The sequence below is a fragment of the Somniosus microcephalus genome, chromosome 18 (assembly GCF_052327205.1).
Source record: "Somniosus microcephalus isolate GS21.2 chromosome 18, FLI_Smic_1.0, whole genome shotgun sequence".
NCBI lineage: Eukaryota > Metazoa > Chordata > Chondrichthyes > Squaliformes > Somniosidae > Somniosus > Somniosus microcephalus.
The window spans coordinates 26,580,523-26,601,117 of NC_141004.1; positions in this window are offsets into that span (position 1 = coordinate 26,580,523).

The window sequence follows — 20,595 nt, forward strand, 5'->3', positions numbered from 1 at the left end:
CCAGTCCATATTTATTTTCCTGATCCACTCCCGTCCCAGAAGTGGTGGACCTCCCTCAGGTAGTACATATAAGTCCATTCCTTGGTGTTCTTTGCCCTTGTGTACCACCTTGACTTTTATCTTTCCGATGGGGTATACTCTTAGCCCCGTGTATGTCTGCAATACTATCTCCGTATCCCGTAGGGGAATATGTGTGAATGACCTTTTGTAATCTTGCTTATTCATGACCGTCAACGCCGATCCGGTGTCCAATTCCATCTTCACTTGGACTCCTGCTATCTGAAGTGTGACCCAGATAGTTTGTAGGTCAGCTTCCTTACTCACATTGTGAATTCTCAGACTACCCAGTTCCTTGCTGTTGGAGTCTGAATCCGAATTCTGTTCATCCGAACTCTTCTCAGCCACCTTATGTACCTTTCTGCACTTTTCCTGCGGTGACTTTTTGTTGCTGGTCTTCTTTCCTGACCGGCATACTTTAGCTATGTGACCAAGCTTGCCACATTTTCTACATTCTTGATTTTTAAACCAGCATTGGTTCTGATCGTGTGTTGTCTTTCCACAACGATAACATTTCGCTGTACCCAAAGCCATTTGATCTATGCTGAGTACCGCTGCCTTCAGCTGCATTTCCGCAGTGCCTCTCGCTGCGGCTTCGTGCGATGCTGCAATAGTGACAGCCTTATCAAGTGTAAGATCATTCTCTTCAAGCAGCCGCTTTTGTGTTCCTTCTTTCGACAATCCACACACGAATTTGTCTCTCAGTGCCTCTGTCAGTCTTACCCCAAACTGACAGTATTTCGCTAGCTTACGCAGTTCAATTAAATACTCCGCGTTGCTTTCCTCTTTCAGTTGCGTTCTCGCATAAAATTTAAATCGTTCCGCTAACATCAGCGGTGTGGGGTTCAAATGATTTCTCAGGACAGCAACAATATTAGCGAAAGCATGATCCGCCGGTTTAGCTGGTGATAGAAGATGCTTCAATAGCCCGTATGTCTTCGCACCCATTGAGTTTAGTAAGGTTAGTGCTTTATCTTCATCTGATATTTTATTTGCCTTACAATAAATCTCTATGCGTTCTACATACGTGGCCCAATCTTCAACATCAGGATCGAAATCGTTGATGTTACCACGCTTAGGCATCCTCGCAATCTTCTTGAGAAACAAAAAGAATTATTTTATTTTTTTTCAAAATGGCGGTTTCCCGCGCTTGTCTTCTTCCCCCGCCTACGAAAATGGCGGCTTCCCGCATTTGCCTTTCTCCCCTGCTGGCTGTAATGGCGATTGCCGTATTGCTGCGTTCGCCCTCCCCAGCGGTTCTCAAATCGTGCCTCCCAGCCCCTCTTGCAGTCTGGTCCTTTCCCCCGGCTGCGGCTGATTTCTCCGCGTTTTTAAAAAAAAAATTATCCCGCGCCTCGCGGCCTCGGTAGCTGCCCGGCCTTTTTCCCCGGTCGCGGTCGAGCTCTCTCTCGACGCTGTTGCGTCTCCCAGCCCGCTTGCAGCCCGGTCTTTTATGCCGGCTGCGTTTGCATTCACCGCGGCTCCCGTGCCTTATGCTGCCCCAGTCTCAGCGCCTCTGGCCCCGACTTCTGTCCGGCTCTTTTCCCCGGCCGTGGTCGAGTTCTCCGCCCTTATATCCTCCGTTTTTCCCTCCCCTACTTCACAGCCAACGTGGCCGACTTGCTGCTCGTCGCTGATCGGCTTACCCACCACCGTGATAGAAGGGATGATCACTGCCTGTTGCTGATGGAAGGCTTCGTGTCAGGATTCTTTCTTGCTCTTCAGACCCGAGTCTTTTCTCAGCAGGATGATGAGGGCGGATGCCTCTTCTCGACGCCCGTTAAACTGCCTTGGATATATCTCTGCCGCAGGGTAAGATCATCATCGTCGCCACTGTTAAGTCTGTGTGTTCTAGTTATTGTTAATAAGAATCACTGCACACAGACCGCAAGAGTAAATTCAACAGGTCTTTACTAGTCGGAGGTCAGGCTGAACTGCCCAATAAATCATTACACAGCACTTATATACCGGTGTGGTCACCACCGGTATTACAGTATACAGCAGCCAAGATAAAGTAGTGCATCTCTTAAAATAGTTCTCTTAAAGGTGGAACGGTTACATACACCACAGACCTCACTCCTGGGCCTCGACCTCACTCGTGGGCCTCGACCTCGCTCCTGGGCCTCGTCCTCGCTCCTGGGCCTCGTCCTCGCTCCTGGTCCTCGACCTCGCTCCTGGGCCTCGTCCTCGCTCCTGGGCCTCGACCTCACTCCTGGGCCTCGACCTCACTCGTGGGCCTCGACCTCGCTCCTGGGCCTCGTCCTCGCTCCTGGGGCTCGACCTCGCTCCTGGGCCTCGTCCTCACTCCTGGGCCTCGATCTCACTCCTGGGCCTCGACCTCACTCCTGGGCCTCGACCCCACTCCTGGGCCTCGACCTCACTCCTGGGCCTCGACCTCACTCCTGGGCCTCGACCTCACTCCTGGGCCTCGACCTCACTCGTGGGCCTCGACCTCGCTCCTGGGCCTCGTCCTCGCTCCTGGGCCTCGTCCTCGCTCCTGGGCCTCGACCTCACTCCTGGGCCTCGACCTCACTCGTGGGCCTCGACCTCGCTCCTGGGCCTCGTCCTCGCTCCTGGGGCTCGACCTCGCTCCTGGGCCTCGTCCTCACTCCTGGGCCTCGATCTCACTCCTGGGCCTCGACCTCACTCCTGGGCCTCGACCCCACTCCTGGGCCTCGACCTCACTCCTGGGCCTCCACCTCACTCCTGGGTCCCGAACTCGCTCCTGGGCGTCGACCTCGCTCCTGGGCCTCGACCTCGCTCCTGGGCCTCGACCTCGCTCCTGGGCCTCGTACTCACTCCTGGGCCTCGACCTCACTCCTGGGCCTCGACCTCACTCCTGGGCCCCGACCTCGCTCCTGGGTCCCGTCCTCGTTCCTGGGCCTCGACCTCGCTTCTGTGTATTAGCAAACCCACAAATAATATTGGTTAATAGTTTTAGCTTGGTAACATTGGCCTGACAGTGTGGTATTTTTCACCTTTTAGCAGTGCTAGGAGAATGCGATGGGCATCTCCAGTGAACTAAGGCTTGTGAGACCTGTGCACACTAACCCGTACGTGACATACATGAAGACACAGGGTTTGAATAACGCGAGACTCAGTCTGCTTACGGAAACCACTTCTTTAACCATGAATATAAAACAAAAATGTTGCTCAAAACTGTAAGACTTTCATCTTCTTGCTCTTCTACGTCTTTCTGCCGCTTCTGTTTCTAGTCTATGGTGACTCCTCTATCCATGGCAGCATTGAGTTGGCTATGGTCGCTATTTTAGTCACTTTCTCTGCAGCACATTGTAAAATGTCCTCGGTATAGTCCTGACACCACCAACATTGCTTGTCACACTAACTGTGCACTCAATGAGCACCCTTGCTTGTACATGTACACCATTGCATTTGTACTCTTGCACATTGCAAGGTTTGTGGCAGAGGTGGCATATTCCACGATAGCACTGCAAGGCCCATATTGCCGAGTAACTATCATCCTTTCTACAGGGAGTTCCAAGATGTTGTAGACACTATGCATGCTCCTTGATATGCGTGCACTGACATATATGCTTTCTAGTGTCAGCTGTGGCTCAGTGGGTAGCGCCCTCGCCTCTGAGTCAGAAGGTTGTGGGCTACATAGAAACATAGAAACATAGCAGATAGGAGCAGGAGTAGGCCATTCATCCCCTCGAGCCTGTTCCGCCATTTAATGAGATCATGGCTGATCATCCAAATTCAGTACCCTGCCCCTGCTTTCCCTTGATCCCTTTAGCCTTAAGAAATATATCTAACTCCTTCTTGAATGTATTTAATGAATTGGCCTCAACTGCCTTCTGTGGTAGAGAATTCCACAGGTTCACCACTCTCTGGGTGAAGAAATTCCTCCTCATCTCAGTCCTAAATGGCTTACCCCTTATCCTTAGACTGTGACCCCCGGTTCTGGACTCCCCCAGCATCGGGAACACCCTTCCTGCATCTAGTCTGTCTAGTCCTGTTAGAATTTTATAAGTCTCAATGAGATCCCCTCTCATTCTTCTAAACTCTAGTGAATGTAAGCCTAATCAACCCAATCTCTCTTCATACATCATTCCTGCCATCCCAGGTATCAGTCTGGTTCAGGGACTCCACTCCAGGGACTTGAGCACATAAAGCTAGGCTGACACTCCAGTGCAGTGCTGAGGGAGTGCTGCACTGTCGGAGGTGTCATCTCTTGGATGAGACATTAAACCGAGGCCCCGTCTGCTCTCTCAGGTGGAGGTAAAAGATCCCATGGCACTATTTCGAAGAAGAGCAGGGGAGTTATCCCCGGTGTCCTGGTCAACATTTGTCCCTCAATCAACATCACTAAAAAAACAGATTATCTGGTCATTATCACATTGCGGTTTGTGGAAGCTTGCTGTATGCAAATTGGCTGTCGCTTTCCCCACCTTACAACAGTGACTACACTTCAAAAGTACTTAATTGGCTGTAAAGTGCTTTGAGACGTCCGGTGGTCGTGAAAGGTGCTATATAAATGCAAGTCTTTCTTTCTTTTTTCTTGTAGCTCACATAGCATTTGTACATTGGTAGGACAGTAACCTTCTCTGTTCAATTCAATTCAATTCAATTTTATTTGCCATATGTAACCAGTACAAGTACAATTACAATGGAATGCTTACTCCCCGTAGGGACACGTCAGCTATTCATACAGCGCCGTGTTCAGAGTCAGTGCAATGGCATCCAGTGGCAGTGGGAGCACGATGTCCCTCAGCCGCTCCGTCCTCCTCGTCACCGCGGCCTCCTCCTCACTGTTGCCGGCTCCAAGTGGTGGCCTGCTTCTCCCGCTCACGATCTGACCTCTGGCCGCCATGCCCGGCTCCCCTCCTCCCAGTCGGACTACGAGCTTCCCGCCATGGAGCTGCCGGCCGACGTGCTGCAGCGGGTCGTCGTGGCTGCTGCTGCTGCTCGTTGCACTGCGCTGCCTCCGCCCGACTCGCCGAACACATCGTCGGGATGTGAATGCTCCGGTCGCCGCGGCCTCCTCCTCACCGTCGCCGGCTCAGGTAGACCATCAGATTGTTGGCAGACATACAAATGACTACATAGGTATAGCCATAATGTGCTCCTCCTTGGGTTGATGTTGCTGGCCAGTTTGACTGCTGAACTCAATGTATGTGTGTGCATCAGAAGTGGACAGGATAGCGGTTGACTCCTGCCATTCCCCTTGTGAGTGCCTGGAAACTTTCCATGGCATTGCAATTGAGGGCACTGGGGCCCTTCAATGCCACAGTTTGTGCGGGTCTTGGTGCATCAGAGGGCAAAGCTCATTCGCAGCTGGCCCTCGCAAGTCAGAGCCTCATCAGGTACTGCTCCTCTGTGAGTTGAAGCCGGCTGCTTCTGTCACGCTAACCTTGGGGTAGTTTGTGCGATGTGTACTTAGTCCTCTGTGAAGTCTGCACTCCTGGGTCGTTACCTGCTGCCACATGCAGTGCACTGTGAAGTAGACCAAAGGAAGCACTTTACCCATTTTCCAAAAATCAACACATCACTCAAAATGCTCTGCAAGTACCCGCTACTGTTTAAGTCCCATTACATTAACTCCAACTGAGTACATGAGAGAATTCCTACCTGGTCATTATCCAATTATAAAATGCAGTATTTTGTTTGTGATATGACAAGGCCTTAACAAGCAAATATCTACTTTTTTCCTGTTTTTTCCCATTAATGCTGATATTTAATGTTATGAAAAGTTGGGACTGAATTAAAAGCAGCAATGGGTATTGTTACCACACTGTGTGTGGTTTTAACAATTACTGCCCGGTCACTAATTATAACACACAGTGCAAAATATCAGGTCTGAAAGAGATCACATGCATCACCTGGTAGTTTAACAGCAGCAAAAATCCTGGGATCATTTAAAAAACAATTGGATGCCGTAATGGGAGGACTTTAAGGTCATTTTGGATAGATTAACTATAATAGCCTTCCTCATCCGTAATTATCTTAACTTGTGAACCGTGCATAAAACAGATTCCGCTCAAATAAACAGTGCAGATTTCAGACTGACGGAAATCAGGTGGGGAAATTTACAAAGAGCCACAAACCTGCTCTGCCTCCTGCACTTAAAATCTCTTTCTGCACAAATATTTTGATGAATCCAATTACACACAAAGTTAAACATGACTTGACATCTATCACATGGTGTGATCTCCTTATGACTAGGTCTGCTCCTCTCTCTCCCTACCTATTGCTATTCAAGAAATTTGCAGCACAGCTTCCACTCATAATCAGTTGTATAGATTTTTTTTCCTCCTACGTAATCATTAACAAGTTTGACGACCTGCGTTTAATTTTTTTTTTACGGCGATGTGGAACTACCTATTCATACCAACTCCACGGTTCACTCATTAGAGTAGGAGTATTTAGGAGTGTGTGTGACAGCTGAAACAGGCCAGTCAATTGAAAACATCAACCCTGCTTTGGTCAATTTTTGTAAATCTAGAGAGAGAGAGCCAGAGAGAGAGAGAGGGGGGGAAACGGCAGTTCACATGACGCAAGGGCATGAAAATACTCTCTACATTTGTAACAAACCCCATTAAAGGCAAGTAAATATTAAAACTTTCAATATTTTACTTCAGACTAAATTTTCCCCACACATGATGATGTATACAGGAGGATACCTGGTTTACTCACTCATGACTAACTCACATATTTCTTTGCCACACGTGAATGATGACGTTGTTCTCGTTCGTAGAATTGAGAGGGAATTCCACAGTTCCCCATTGCGCATCCTAATTCCCTGATAGTGTGTTAGAGCTGACAGAATAGCCACAGAAAGCTCCTTTCACCTTGAACAAAAAAAAAAGGAATTGCGGCTTCACACAGCCCCATGCACGCGGGAACTTCCTGAAGGAACTTTACTCATCTCTGATAGTACAAAAACTGATTTAATTTTTCAAATATATGCTTGCAGACTTATGTAAATAGCACAAGTTTTTGTGAGCGTTAGCTCCCCAGACATTTCCTCGCTTGTGCTTGCGTAGGTGTAGTGAGTCAGATAGGACCGATCTGGTGGTTAGTTACATAACTCTGTCTGAATTTTGGAGTTAAGAATTTGAATAAATTAAATTATCATCCACTTTGGTATGCTATTATATTTTAACAATGGAAAATGTCTCAAAATAACATAAAGAAAAAAAAATCCCTGTGCATATTTTTTTGGTCAAAATTTCTTTTACTCAAATTAGAAAATGCATACGAGCTTCATGGTTTCTAAAAATAAATGTTATTGAAAAAATGGTTTGGAACGAAAAGTACATGCAGGACAGGCCAAAGTAAACTACAATTCAGTTGCCAGAAACCATAGCAGATACCAGCCTTGTTTTAAATATTATATCATGCGTATCTGTTGCTTCAACAAAAGAAAAAAGGAAGAAGTTGCATTTCTATAGCGCCTTTCACAACATCAGGACGCCCCAAAACGCTTTAGAGCCAATGAAGTACTTTTGGAGTGTAGTCACTGTTGTAATGTAGGAAACGCGGCAGCCAATTTGCGCACAGCAAGGTCCCACAAACAGCAATGTGATCATGGCCAGGTAATCTGTTTCAGTGATGTTGGTTGGTTGAGGGATAAATATTGGCCGGTGAGAACTCCCCTGCTCTTCTTCGAAATAGTGCCATGGGATCTTTTACGTCCACCCAAGTAGGCAGACAGGGCCTCGGTTTAACGTCACATTAAACCGGCACTTTCAACAGTGCAGCACTCCCTCGGTACTGCACTGGAGTGTCAGCCTAAACTTTGTGCTCAAGTCTCTGGAGTGGGGCTTGAACTCCACAACCTTGTGACTCAGAGGCGAGAGTGCTGCTCACTGAGCCTCAGCTGTCTTTGAACAGACAAGAAGCTACTCAGGATATATCGTTTTTCTCAGCCAATTCTCTCCCTCTCCTGAAGGTTTTGCTTCATAATGGGGTATTAGACCACAGACACCTTGCCCACATGGCCATTACTCATGTGTGACTCAGTGGGCTATTCCTACATTACAACAGTGACTACACTTCAAAAAGTACTTCACTGGCTGTAAAGCGCTTTGAGACGTCCGGTGGTCGTGAAAAGCGCTATAGAAATGCAAGTCTTTCTTTTTATTCAACATCATGGCTGAACCTGAACCTGTCCTCACCCAATGTCCATGCATCTGCACTTCTAACAGTCGTCAATGGATGATTCTCCTCACTTTAAGGCAGGGTGCTGAGCTTATTTGATGTATACCTGCCACCACCCCCGGGAATAATAAATAAACACTCTTCATATAGTCAGGTAAAATGGCACATCGTTTGACACATAAGAATTATTTTACTTAACAACAATTCGGGTGAGAATGAGGTCCATTAAGAGCATTGTTCATGTAGTGATGATTTTTCCCATTTATTTTTTAATAATGTTAAACGTCTGGCAACCACAAGCATTTTTACTTAATTGTTTATGCTTTTGATTTTCCGGCAGTGCTTTAAAGTAATCGAAGGTGACCTTGTTCCATGTTGTGTCACAGTTGGCATTAATCAATCACTGAATAAATCAAAGTAAAACGTGGAACACCTTAGAATGTGTTAATGATCTGTTCATACAATTGGGAATTTAAAAATTCTTATGATGTGAATTTCTTCAGTGCCTCTGACTCATCCTTTGAACACGGCTAATTGGTTCTCATGCCGCCTACTTGCAGTTTCTTTCCCCATTCATTTCAAACAGAATTGAATGAATTTATATGTTAATTTAAACCAATACTGACACTTGAAGGTCTTTGTCCAAAACAATCAGCCAGCAAAGTCATATAAAAGTGTACTTTGGACGAGTTCTGTGGAAGAGGAACAGAAAACTGAAGGCCGAGTCACCCCGAGTGCTTTTGCACAACTTTTTGCAGCCGGGTCAGAAGCAGGTTCCCTGTGCACCTTCTCAGTAGGTGGTGTCAAGAAAGGAGAACAGAACAAAACTTAAAAATTGTAAAAATATATTTTGCGCACCCAGAGCCCAGGATGAAATGTAAAAATAATTCAAGGCTTGGGCTTGAGCGGCTGCATGGTTTCATGCCGTGCTGACATTTCTGTGCTTACAGATTCACACGGTTTTGACCTCTTTAATTCAGTTCAAGGGAGAGAGCTTTGACTTAATGGTAACATTCCTGCATCTGAGTTGGAAGGTTATGGGTTCGAGCCGCACTCTGGACAGCCCTGGCGAGCAGAGACTTGAGTTCTGGTTTGGGCGGCTATTCCGTGGGGTGCTCACGTCCGATGGGAGTGGAGTAACAACCCACTCACCCACCCCCCATTTTATCTAGTCAGTTTTTCTGGTAGAATTGGGAGGCAGGCGAATGATCTGTCCATGTTAAAATGGGACTTTGTTACAGGAACAACCCAGAACATGATCTGCTGGATGTAAAACAGTGGAAAAAATGGGTTGCCTCACGTGCTGCTAGGCACAGAAGAGAAGAAGAATTCAGTTTAAACTTGTATTCTAAATCTGAGTTAGTTGGTTCTTTACTATTTATCTCTAATGGTTATCTACATATGCAGTCCACACAAGTATATGTATTTTTTTTTTCGTTCCTGGGATGTGGGTGTCGCTGGCAAGGCCAGCATTTATTGCCCATCCCTAGTTGCCCCTTGAGAAGGTACTGGTGAGCCGCCGCCTTGAACCGCTGCAGTCCGTGTGGTGAAGGTACTCCCACAGTGCTGTTAGGGAGGGAGTTCCAGGATTTTGACCCAGCGACGATGAAGGATCGGCAATATACTTCTAAGCCAGGATGGTGTGTGACTTGGAGGGGAACTTGGAGGTGGTGGTGTTCCCATGCGCCTGCTGGCCTTCTAGGTGGTAAAAGTCACAGGTTTGCGAGGTGCTGCTGAAGAAGTTATATATCTGTAGCAACTAATGTACATTAATATGTACATGTGCACAATACATACATACATACATATAAGACTGACTAGTTATTTCCCTATAGTTTCAGGATGGCCTATATCATTCTTGATTTGCAAACACACTCCCACATAAGGGAATAAAAACTCTTATTGAGAAACTGGCTCCCAACTTACACTGAGGAGAAATCACTCAGAAAATTCAGCTGAGCATTGCTCAGTGTAGCAAGGAAACCAACAGTCTTGTTCTAAGCTAATGTTCACAGTTGGTGTTTCCCAACTTTCTACAAAGAGTGTGGCAATAGCAAGTCTTTATGTTGCAGAAGTGTCCAGAAACCATTTGAAATGTCTGAAGTTGTGTTCTATTTTTCAAATAGAGGAAACCCAGTACAGCAATATAAAAGTAATGGTCTAAATCGGTTTACAGCAATTATATTGAGCCAATTATAGTCATTGTGGATAATATTGGCCTTTACTACAAGAGGATTTGAGTATAAGATTAAAGACGTCTTACTGCAATTATATAGAGCGCTGATGAAAGAAAGATTTGCATTTCTATAGCGCCTTTCACGACATCAGGATGTCTCAAAGCGCTTTACAGCCAATAAAGTACTTTTTTGAAGTGGAGTCACTGTTGTAACGTGGGAAACGTGGCAGCCAATTTGCGCACAGCAAGCTCCCTCAAACAGCAATGTGAAAATGGCCAGGTAATCTGTTGTTTTTGTTCTGTGGATTGAGGGATAACTATTGGCCAGGACACCGGGGATAACTCCCCTACTCTTCTTCAAAATAGTGCCATGGGATCTTTAACACCCACCTGAGAGCAGACGAGGCCTTGGTTTAACGTCTCATCTGAAAGATGGCACCTCCGACAGCGCAGCGCTCCCTCAGCACTGCACTGGAGTGTCAGCCTAGATTTATGTGTGCAAATCCCTAGAGAGGAACTTGAACCCACAACCTTCTGACTTAGAGGCGAGTGTGCTACCAACTGAGCCACAGCTGACAGTATTGTGGACAGTTTTGGTCTCCTTACCTAAGGAAGGATATACTTGCCATAGAGGGAGGGCAACGAAGGTTCACCAGACTGGTTCCTGTGATGGGGGGATTGTCCTATGAGGAGAGATTGAGTAGACTAGGCCTATATTCTCTAGAGTTTAGAAGAATGAGAGGCGATCTAATTGAAACATACAAAATTCTTACAGGGCTTGACAGGGTAGATGGTGGGAGGATGTTTTCCCCTGGCTGGGGAGTCTAGAACCAGGGGTCACAGTCTCAGAATAAGGGGTCGGCCATTTAGGACTGAGATGAGGAGAAATTTCTTCACTCGGAGGGTGGTGAATCTTTGGAATTCTCTACCCCAGAGGGCTGTAGAGGCTCAGTCATTGAGTATATTCAAGATAGAGATCGATAGATTTTTGAATATTCAGGGAATCAAGGGATATGGGGTTAGTGCAGGAAAGTGGAGATGAGGTAGAAGATCAGCCATGATCTCACTGAATGGCGGAGCAGGCTCGAGGGGCCAAATGGCCGACTCCTGCTCCTATTTCTTATGTTCTTATATATATTTCAAATGGCTGAACTTTATTGCGAGAGGAACTGCTCTGGTCACAGTGTGAAGTAATATTATAAATACCTTCAAAAAGAGCAGGTTTACAATTTCACTACAAATAAGGCTGTTTCAACTTGCTATCATCAGTAAGTTAAGATGTAATGGATTGGAATATTCTGACAAGTAGATTTTTAGGGGTAGGATTTCCCTAGGGCTTCTCGAATCTCCCGCTGTAACTTCGGCAGCGGATTGGTGGAAATCCCAGAGAAACAGCGTGAACGGCTGTTTCTGCTGCTTCTCCCAGGTTTCTGCAGATCTTCTGCTGGTGTCACGGTCGGAGATTGGGAGAACCCCTGCGGGAATTACTGGCAATATTTACAGATGGAGAACTGATGAAAGTGTCTTAATATTGTGCATGCCAAATATTTTGTGCTTGGCCACCAACAGTGATGGCTGTTAATTCTTTCCGCGATGTTTCCAGCAATACAAAATACAAGTTAAAAATTCCACACAGACAAAAAAAGTACATTTTTTGCCACAATCTATAAAAGAAAGCTTGCATTTAGACCAGATACATAAACAACAGCTAGCTAATACCATTAAGTTCTGTTGCAGAAATGCAGTGAAGTGAAGAAGAAAAGCTGTCAGTTTAATATTTTTTTTAGAGTTTTGGGTAACTCATTTTCTGTTTAGCAACCTATGGGTCGTAATTCGTTTTGGGCGGGATCGTGTAGGCCACTGGTTATACGCCCCGCATGATATTCATTGACTTTGATAGAACTTAATATTGGGCTGGGCATATAATGGGCGGATGAAGCCATAGCATCCCCTGTCCCCCTGTCCCCCATCCCCCGCCCCCTGTTTTGCGCTACTCTCTAAGATGAAGTTCTACCCGCTACACGCTAGCTCAACAGATCAGCTTGTTTGTTCAACTTTTGCAGGCTAATCAACTCAATGAAATCATTTCAGTGGCATAGAAAGGTTCTTTTTAATTGCATTTGACTGATTCCTGACAGAGGCACAGAGACCATGAAAGGAAGGTAACAAATGCTGAAACACAATGCAGAATATCCATTAGAATTGGTCAGATTGGCATTGGAGAGTCAGTGGGCTGGATTTTGCCAGCCCTGGGGAGGCGGGTTTGGAGGCGGGACTGCCGGGAAAATAGCAGAATTTGGGGGCGGGTGCCCAACCCGCCTCCATGCCAACTTGCCAGGGGGCAGGTAGCCAACCCGCGCCGGGTCCCGCCTCCTCGAGGCGGGAAGGGGATTAATGCCAATTAACTGCCTGTTAACAGGTAGTTAACAGGCAGTTTTTTGGCTAATCCCTATTTTGAGCCCTGAAGTGTGGGCTTCCCGATGGCTCCGAACCTCACCAGGGTCAGCGAGGCGGGCCGTCGGTCTGCGGGGGTTGGAGGGGCCGAGATGTCCGGTGTGCAGGTGAGTGATGGGTGCATGTGTGCAGAGGTAAGTGTGTGAGGTGAGTGTAAAGTGTTTTAATAAGTTTTACTTACCTTTACTTCTTCCTGCAGGCTTCCTCCCTTCAGGTCTCGGGAGTCCCTCAGCTCACCGGCACAGAAAGCAGAATGGCTGCTGAACTGTCAAAAGCTGTAGCCTTCTGCTTTCTGGTCAGGAAGGCTTTCTAATTGAGTCTTGAGTAAAGACACAACTTAGAGGACAGATTGTCAGTGTTTGACAGCTTCACAGAGCTGTCAAACGATGACATTTCATCTGTCAAAAGCTCTTGACAGATGAAACGGCACTCGCTGACATCACCTGTAGCTGGCTTTCCCTTAATTGGCCTGCTATGCCCGCTGGGTCAATCAAGGGAAAATAGCGTGGGTTGGCCACAAGTCGATGGAGGCGGGACTAAAACCCGACAAGTGGGAATCCCGCCTCCAAAAGCTCCCCATTGACAAAATCCAGCCCATTGTGTCTAATCCCACTGTGGCATTTGGCAGATCACACACATGCCAGAAGAAGGAAGTAAATATATGGGAGGGAGTCCATTTACTGCATTTCTTCATGGAGTCATAACTAGCACAGAGGAAGATGGTTGTGGTTGTTGGAGGTCAATCATCTTAGCCCCAGGACATCGCATCAGGAGTTCCTCAGGGCAGTGTCCTAGGCCCAACCATCTTCAGCTGCTTCATCAATGACCTTCCCTCCATCGTAAGGTCGGAAGTGGGAATGCTCACTGATGATTGCACAGTGTTTACTTCTATTCACAACTCCTCAGATAATGAAGCATTCCGTACCTGCATGCAGCAAGACCTGGACGACATTTAGGCTTGGTCTGATATGTGGAAAGTAACATTCGCACCACACTAGTGCCAGGCAATAACTATCTCCAACAAGTGAGAGTCTAACCACCTCCACTTGACATTCAACGATTGCCGAATCCCCCACCATCAACATCCTGGGGGTCACCATTGACCAGAAACATAAATGGACCAGCCACATAAATACTGTGGCAACAAGAGCAGATCAGAGGCTGGATATTCTATGATGAATGTCTCACCTCCTGACTCCCCAAAGCCTTTCCACCATCTACAAAGTACAAGTCAGGAGTGTGATGGAATGCTCCCCACTTGCCTGGATGAGTGCAGCTCCAACAACACTCAAGAAGCTTGACACCACCCAGGACAAAGCAGCCTGCTTGATTGGCACCCCATCCACCACCTTAAACATTCATTCCCTCCACCACCAGTGCACCGTGGCTGCAGTGTGTACCATCAACAAGATGCACTGCAGCCACTCACCAAGGCTTCTTCGGCAGCACCTCCCAAACCCGTGACTTCTTCCACCTAGAAGCACAAAGGCAGCAGGTGCATGGGAACACCACCACCTTCAAGTTCCCCTCCAAGTCACACACCATTCTGACTTGGAAATATATTGCCGATCCTTCATCGCCGCTGGGTACAAATCCTGGAACTCCCAACCTAACAGCACTGTGGGAGTATCTTCACCACACGGACTGCAGTCGTTCAAGAAGGTGGCTCACCACCACCGCCTCAAGGGCAATTAGGGATGAGGAATAAATTCTGGCCTTGCCAGTGACACCCACTGACATGATTCAGTCATTCATGAAAGAAAGACTTATGAAATAATACTGAGTGGCCTACGGGTGGCGCTGTCCAGGGAGAGTATAAATACTCGAAACAGGCCCAGCTTGCGCAGGACATTCTTAACAGGAACTAGTGAAGGACACAACTAGACCTCCATGTTGTAAAACAGTTGATTAAAGCTTTGTTTAATGCTTAGACCAAGTGCCTAGTAGTTTTCTTACGTCACCCACATCCCAGGAACAAATTTTTAAAAAGGTGTGGTTAAGCTTAATGGTGGGTTGGCAGTGCTAGCGATGCCCATCCCCCAGATCTTGGAAGTCGCCCTCCTTCTCTGGGCTGCTGTTGCCCCCCCCCCATTTAATTTACTTAATTAGATTACATAAATAAAATGAGAAAATTGTTAATCCCCAGCCCCCACCCTCACCCCCCTCACCCCCCACCCCCCTCACCCCCCTCACCCCCTTCACCCCCCCACCCTCCTCACCCAACTCACCACCACCCCCACCCCCCCACCACCTCTCACCCCCCTCACCACCACCCCTCACCACCCCCTCACCAACCCCCTCACCCCCTCATCACCCCCCCACCCCCTCACCACCACCCCCACCACCATCCTCACCACCCCCCTCACCCCCCTCACCACCCCCCCCACCACCACCCCCCACCTCCCCCACCCCCCTCACCACCCCCCTACCCCCCTCACCCCCACGGGCTCATGGAAAAGTTAATCTTCCCTCTCTGCTCTCATGGGCGCTCCTGGGCAGTACCACACAGCGGCTCGGTAGTTTTCAAACCCACTGTACTTCCACAGTATGAAATTGTGCTTGCTGGAAGTTGCGTAGGTCTTTGGAGAAGAAAGAATATTTATTTGGTAGGATTATTAACTTTAAATAATATTGCATGGAATTACATAAAATTTTACAGCACCAAAATGGGCCTATGACGTTGTTTATCCTCCACACGAGCCTCCTCCCACTTTACTTCACCTCACCCTATCAACATTTCCTTCTATTCCTTTCCCCCTCGTGTACTTATCTAGCTTCCCCTTAAATGCATCTATGCTATTTGACTCAACCAATATATCAACGGATATAAAAACAGAAAATGTTGGAAATACGCAGCAGGTCAGGCAGCATCTGTGGAGAGAGAAACAGAGTTAACGTTTCAGGGTGATGGCCCTTCGTCAGAACTGGAAAAAGCTGGAGATGGAACAGGTTTTTAAGCGAGTGCAGGGGCAGGGAAAGGGGGGAGGGGAGGAAAGAACAAAAGGGGAGGTCTGTGATAGGATGGAAGGCAGGAGAGATTATAAGACAAAAGGGATGATGGTGCAAGCTGATATATCAGCTTCAATAGATACGTGGATTCTTAATATCTGACTCTGATGAAACTTTCAACAGGTTAAAGCAAGTAACTGTTATAAAGATCCTGTTTGCTTTTACTTACTACTACTGTGGTATGAAGCACGAGTAAGAGGGTAGAACAAAGTGACCACAAGTAAGACTCCTTCATCATTTATTATAAGCACCTTATTGCGAATTAATATTTATTTCAAAGAAGAATGTCTAATTTGGGGGAAAGGAGTTTCTATTCAGAATCGCTTTAAACTCACTTCATTGGTTTCAAGAGTTGCTGTTTGTTATAATAGTGATACGTGATGTCACGAGCATCAGTCGCTCACCACTGCATTTGTATATTTCCTTGATGTAATTTGAGGTGCAGTTTGCCTTTTGCTACAGTGTTGGTTTGAAATATATGTACCATTGGGGACAAAAAAAAGCAGCTTATGTGAGTGAGGTGCACTACATGATGGGAAAATATTACTTTTGAAGTGCGAGTGTCTGCACCAGTGACTCAAGTGCATTGGTAGCCACAAAAGGGAAAGTGACTGATTAGTATTCAAGAAGCACAGCATGGCTTTAGAAAAGAAAATGTATTTTAAAAAGGGTGTCCCTTTACCGTAACTCTTTTATGTGGCATGGCCGCTGATATAATTGGGAAATCCATAGAAAGCTCTGGAGGTGCCACACTGATGCATTCATTTACTGTGTTATGTCATGGTCCCACCATTGGAGTCACCCCAAACATTGTGCGATAGTGTAACATGGGTTGGCAGCTCGTTTTACATCACTCCCTGAAAAAATTGCAGGGATATGGGGAAAGAACGGGGATATGGGACTTTCCTTCGCACGAGCCTGCGCAGACTCGATTCAGCCGAATGGCCTCCTTCTGTGCTGTACTATTCTATGATTCTCTGACTCGCTATCACCCATCTTACACTGTCGCCCAAAGTCAAGATCTGCCCCAGTGAGTTTCTGATCCTGCCTGTGCTGTGGGGACATAAAATGGCTCTTTACAGTTGGGTTGAATCACACTGTGTGATATTAATAACAAACCGATTAATACATTCACATGGAATTGCTCAGCCATTTTAATGAAGGTAATAATCTGATTACCATAAAATCATTAAAGCTTTCATTAAAATTTCCGACAAAGGAATTGCATGTGATGCATCAATACATTTGTTAACTGAAGTCGCCCAGCAGATATTAACTTAGAGTGAGCCAGTTTGTACCATTCTCTACTGGTCAGCTCAGGAGTGTCACTATCAAGGAAACGCATAAAATAGTTCCGCAATAGTTGAAGTCAGCATTATTGTAATATATGTGGGTAGAATAAATGAAGGATAGAGACAGGATGAGTTCCTAGTTACTAGGCCAGAGCGAACTGAGCATGCTCATACCAAACCATGTGACAAACCACGTGATAATATATTACAATTATTGGTTTTTGTTTGTAAAGTTATTACGTTTTTGCTGTTCCCTTTCTTTTTCTGAGAGATTAGCACGTTGCTAAGCTACAACTCCAAGGTTACCTCTCTGGTATGTCGCTTAAGTGACCATTGTTCATATGATGGCATAGACAATGAAAGACAGCAGGCTAATCAAAGGGAAGGCATCACAACTGACCCAGCTCCTGACTTCACTCAATCACCACACATGCCCATTTCCTGCAAGGGTTACTGGAAAGTGATCAGGAATGGGAACCCTTACCAATTTCTCCTTCCCTAAGCCTGGGGGGTTGGTGGGGAGGGGCGGGGGGGGGGGATTTAAGCAATTGTAGCACCCCCTTCCATCACCCAGCTAGGTAAGCTAACTTAGCACACTGAATTTGGACCTTTCTGGTCTGTGTGGTTCAGCTGCTCACTGGATATACTTGCTGAGCCTTTGGGAAACTATACATTATAGATTACAGATACATTTTTTGTCAAAAATTCTACTGTACAAATTTTTTGATGAAATAATTGCTGGTACAATATGCCCCCTGATTTAATGGGGTCTTCATTCTTGGATTGAAAGAATCAGCACCTGAGATTGAATTTGTTGCCTTTTCGTTTCTTTTCTTTTTACTCCTCCAGCTTACTCTCATTACGTTTCCTCTTATCCCTCCTTCCTTGAATGTGATAGTTCATTTTGGGTTATGATACCACAGGTAGTGATGGTCATCCAGTGTGGGTCCTGTGGACTAGTCCACCAAAGGTATCATCACATCTGAACCCATCCCTGTTGAGGCAACTGTGGTACACTGCTGCTACCCAGGCATCTTTCCGATGGCGAGGGACTCTCTCCCACCTGTCGTTTGAAACTAACATAATAGTTATTTCGGAGTGACTGCTGCCAATGAAATGGAAGCTACCGGAAGCTGCGCAGAAGCATTCTGTGCATAAATGTCAGATCCCAAATATGAAAAAGTAACATTCACCACAACAGACAGAGATAGCGATAAGCATACTCGGCGAGAGTACAATAAAACTCTCACAAGCTGACAACATCCTAACATCACCTTCAAGTCACATCTCCTCGTTAAATTGTACTGGAAGTTTTAGCAGTTCATTCTGATGAATTAATCACACTGCTGCCGTCCTCTCTCTCTCTCTCTTTCCTCGCGTTCCTTCTCCGCCCTCCCTCTCGTTTTCCTCCCCAGTCTCTTTGTCTAGCGCTCCTCTCTCTATCTCTCCGCACTGTCCCCACTCTCTGTCTCAATGATCCTTTTCCCAGCCGATTAAATCCCAACATCCTGCGCCTGCATTTTGTTTGCCAGCCGTGTGTTCAAACCACAACAGACAGAGGAGCTGACAGCGATAAGTACACTTCATGAGATTACAGTAAAACTCTCACAAGCTGATAACATCCTAATATCACCTTCAAGTCACATTACAGACCTCACAATACATGCAATTCCCACCCCTCACCTTTCTCTCTCACTAATCTGCGAGAACAAACAAAACACCATTGGAACTGCACATGCGCAACTTCCTTATGTCGTTGGCAGTCCTAGTTATTTACTAAAGCTGAATGCTACATCGTCTTCTGGGGATGTTGGCATGACACACTTGATAAGAATGACTTTTATCATAGAATCACAGAAGGAGGCCATTCGGCCCATCGAGTCTGCGCTGGCTTTTTCGACGAGCAATCCAGTTAGTCCCACTCCCCCGCTCTGTCCCCATATCCCTGCAATTTTTTGTCCTTCAAGTATTTATCCAATTCCCTTTTGAAGGCTACTGTTGAATCTGTATCCACCAACCTATCAGGCAGTGCATTCCAAATTCTAACCACCTGTTGCATAACAATGTTTTTCCTCATGTCGCCTCTGGTTCCTTTGTCAATCACCTTAAATCTGTGCCCGCTGCTTATCAACCCTTCGGCCATTGGAAACAGTTTCTCTTTATTTACTCTATCTAAACCCTTCATGATTTTAAACATCTCTATCAAATATCTTCTTAGCCTTCTCTGCTCCAAGGAGAACAATCCTAGCTTCTCTAGTCTATCCACGTAACTATATTCCCTCATCCCTGGAATCATTCTAGTAAATCTCCTCTGCACCCTCTCCAAAGCCTTCATGTCCTTCCTAAAGTGTGGTGCCCAGAATTGGACACAGTACTCCAGCTGGGGCTGAACTAGTGTTTTATAAACGTTTAGCATAACTTCCTGGCTTTTGTACTCTGTGCCTCTATTTATAAAGCCCAGGATCCCATACGCTGTCCTGCCACCTTCAAAGATTTGTGCACAAACACCCCATATGTCTCTCTCCTCTTGCACTCCCTTTAAAATTCTACCATTTAGTGTGTGTTGCCTCCTTACTCTTCCCACCAAACTGTATCACTTCACACTTCTCTGCACTGAATTTCATCTGCCATGTGTCCGCCCATTCCACCACCCTGTCTATGTCCTCTTGAAGTGTATTAGTATCTTCCTCACTGTTTACTACACTTCCAAGTTTCGTGTCATCTGCAAATTTTGAAATTGTGCCCTGTATTCCCAAGTCCAAGTCATTTATATAAACCTTTACCTTACCAGGCCAGTTTGCATCTAAGTGATTTATAAAGATCTTTTTGTACATGATAAAATGATTGCAGATATGTTTAGAATTCTGTTCAACAGCCTATTGCGAAATTTATAGTTTTCAGCATTAGACATTCCAGGAAGTTCCTGTGTGAGTGTGCAAATACAGTATTTGAAAGTTGTAATTTGCAGGAGTATTATTGACAGGAATAAGATTAATTCAGGTAAATTTTTAATTGAACATTATTTGGTGCCTAAGCTTTTTTAAAGTCCTTATTTAAAATATAAAACAATTTGAGTAACTTATATATTTTTGTGCATTTAATGGATGAAGACTGGCAGAAAAGCTTCAACATAAGTTCAAAGTGATTCCTGCTGGATGTCAGTTGGGCTCACTTGGTTGCCCTCTCACTTCAAGTCTGTAGGATCAAGTCCCACTCTATGATACTTCAGTATGGCACTAAGGGATTGTTGGAGTTGCAACTTTCAGATGAGATGCTAAGCTGAGGTGCCGCCTGCCTGTTTAGATGGATGTAAAAGATCCCATTTTCAGGGAGATCTCCTGGTGTGCAATCCAATATCCAGTTCTCAAGCAACATATCTTTTATTTTCTGTTTGTTGGACTTAGCTTTGTTGGCTGTTAGATTTGCCAATATAACTACACTAATTGATTGGCTGTGAAGTGCTTCAGATACTCAAGATGCGAA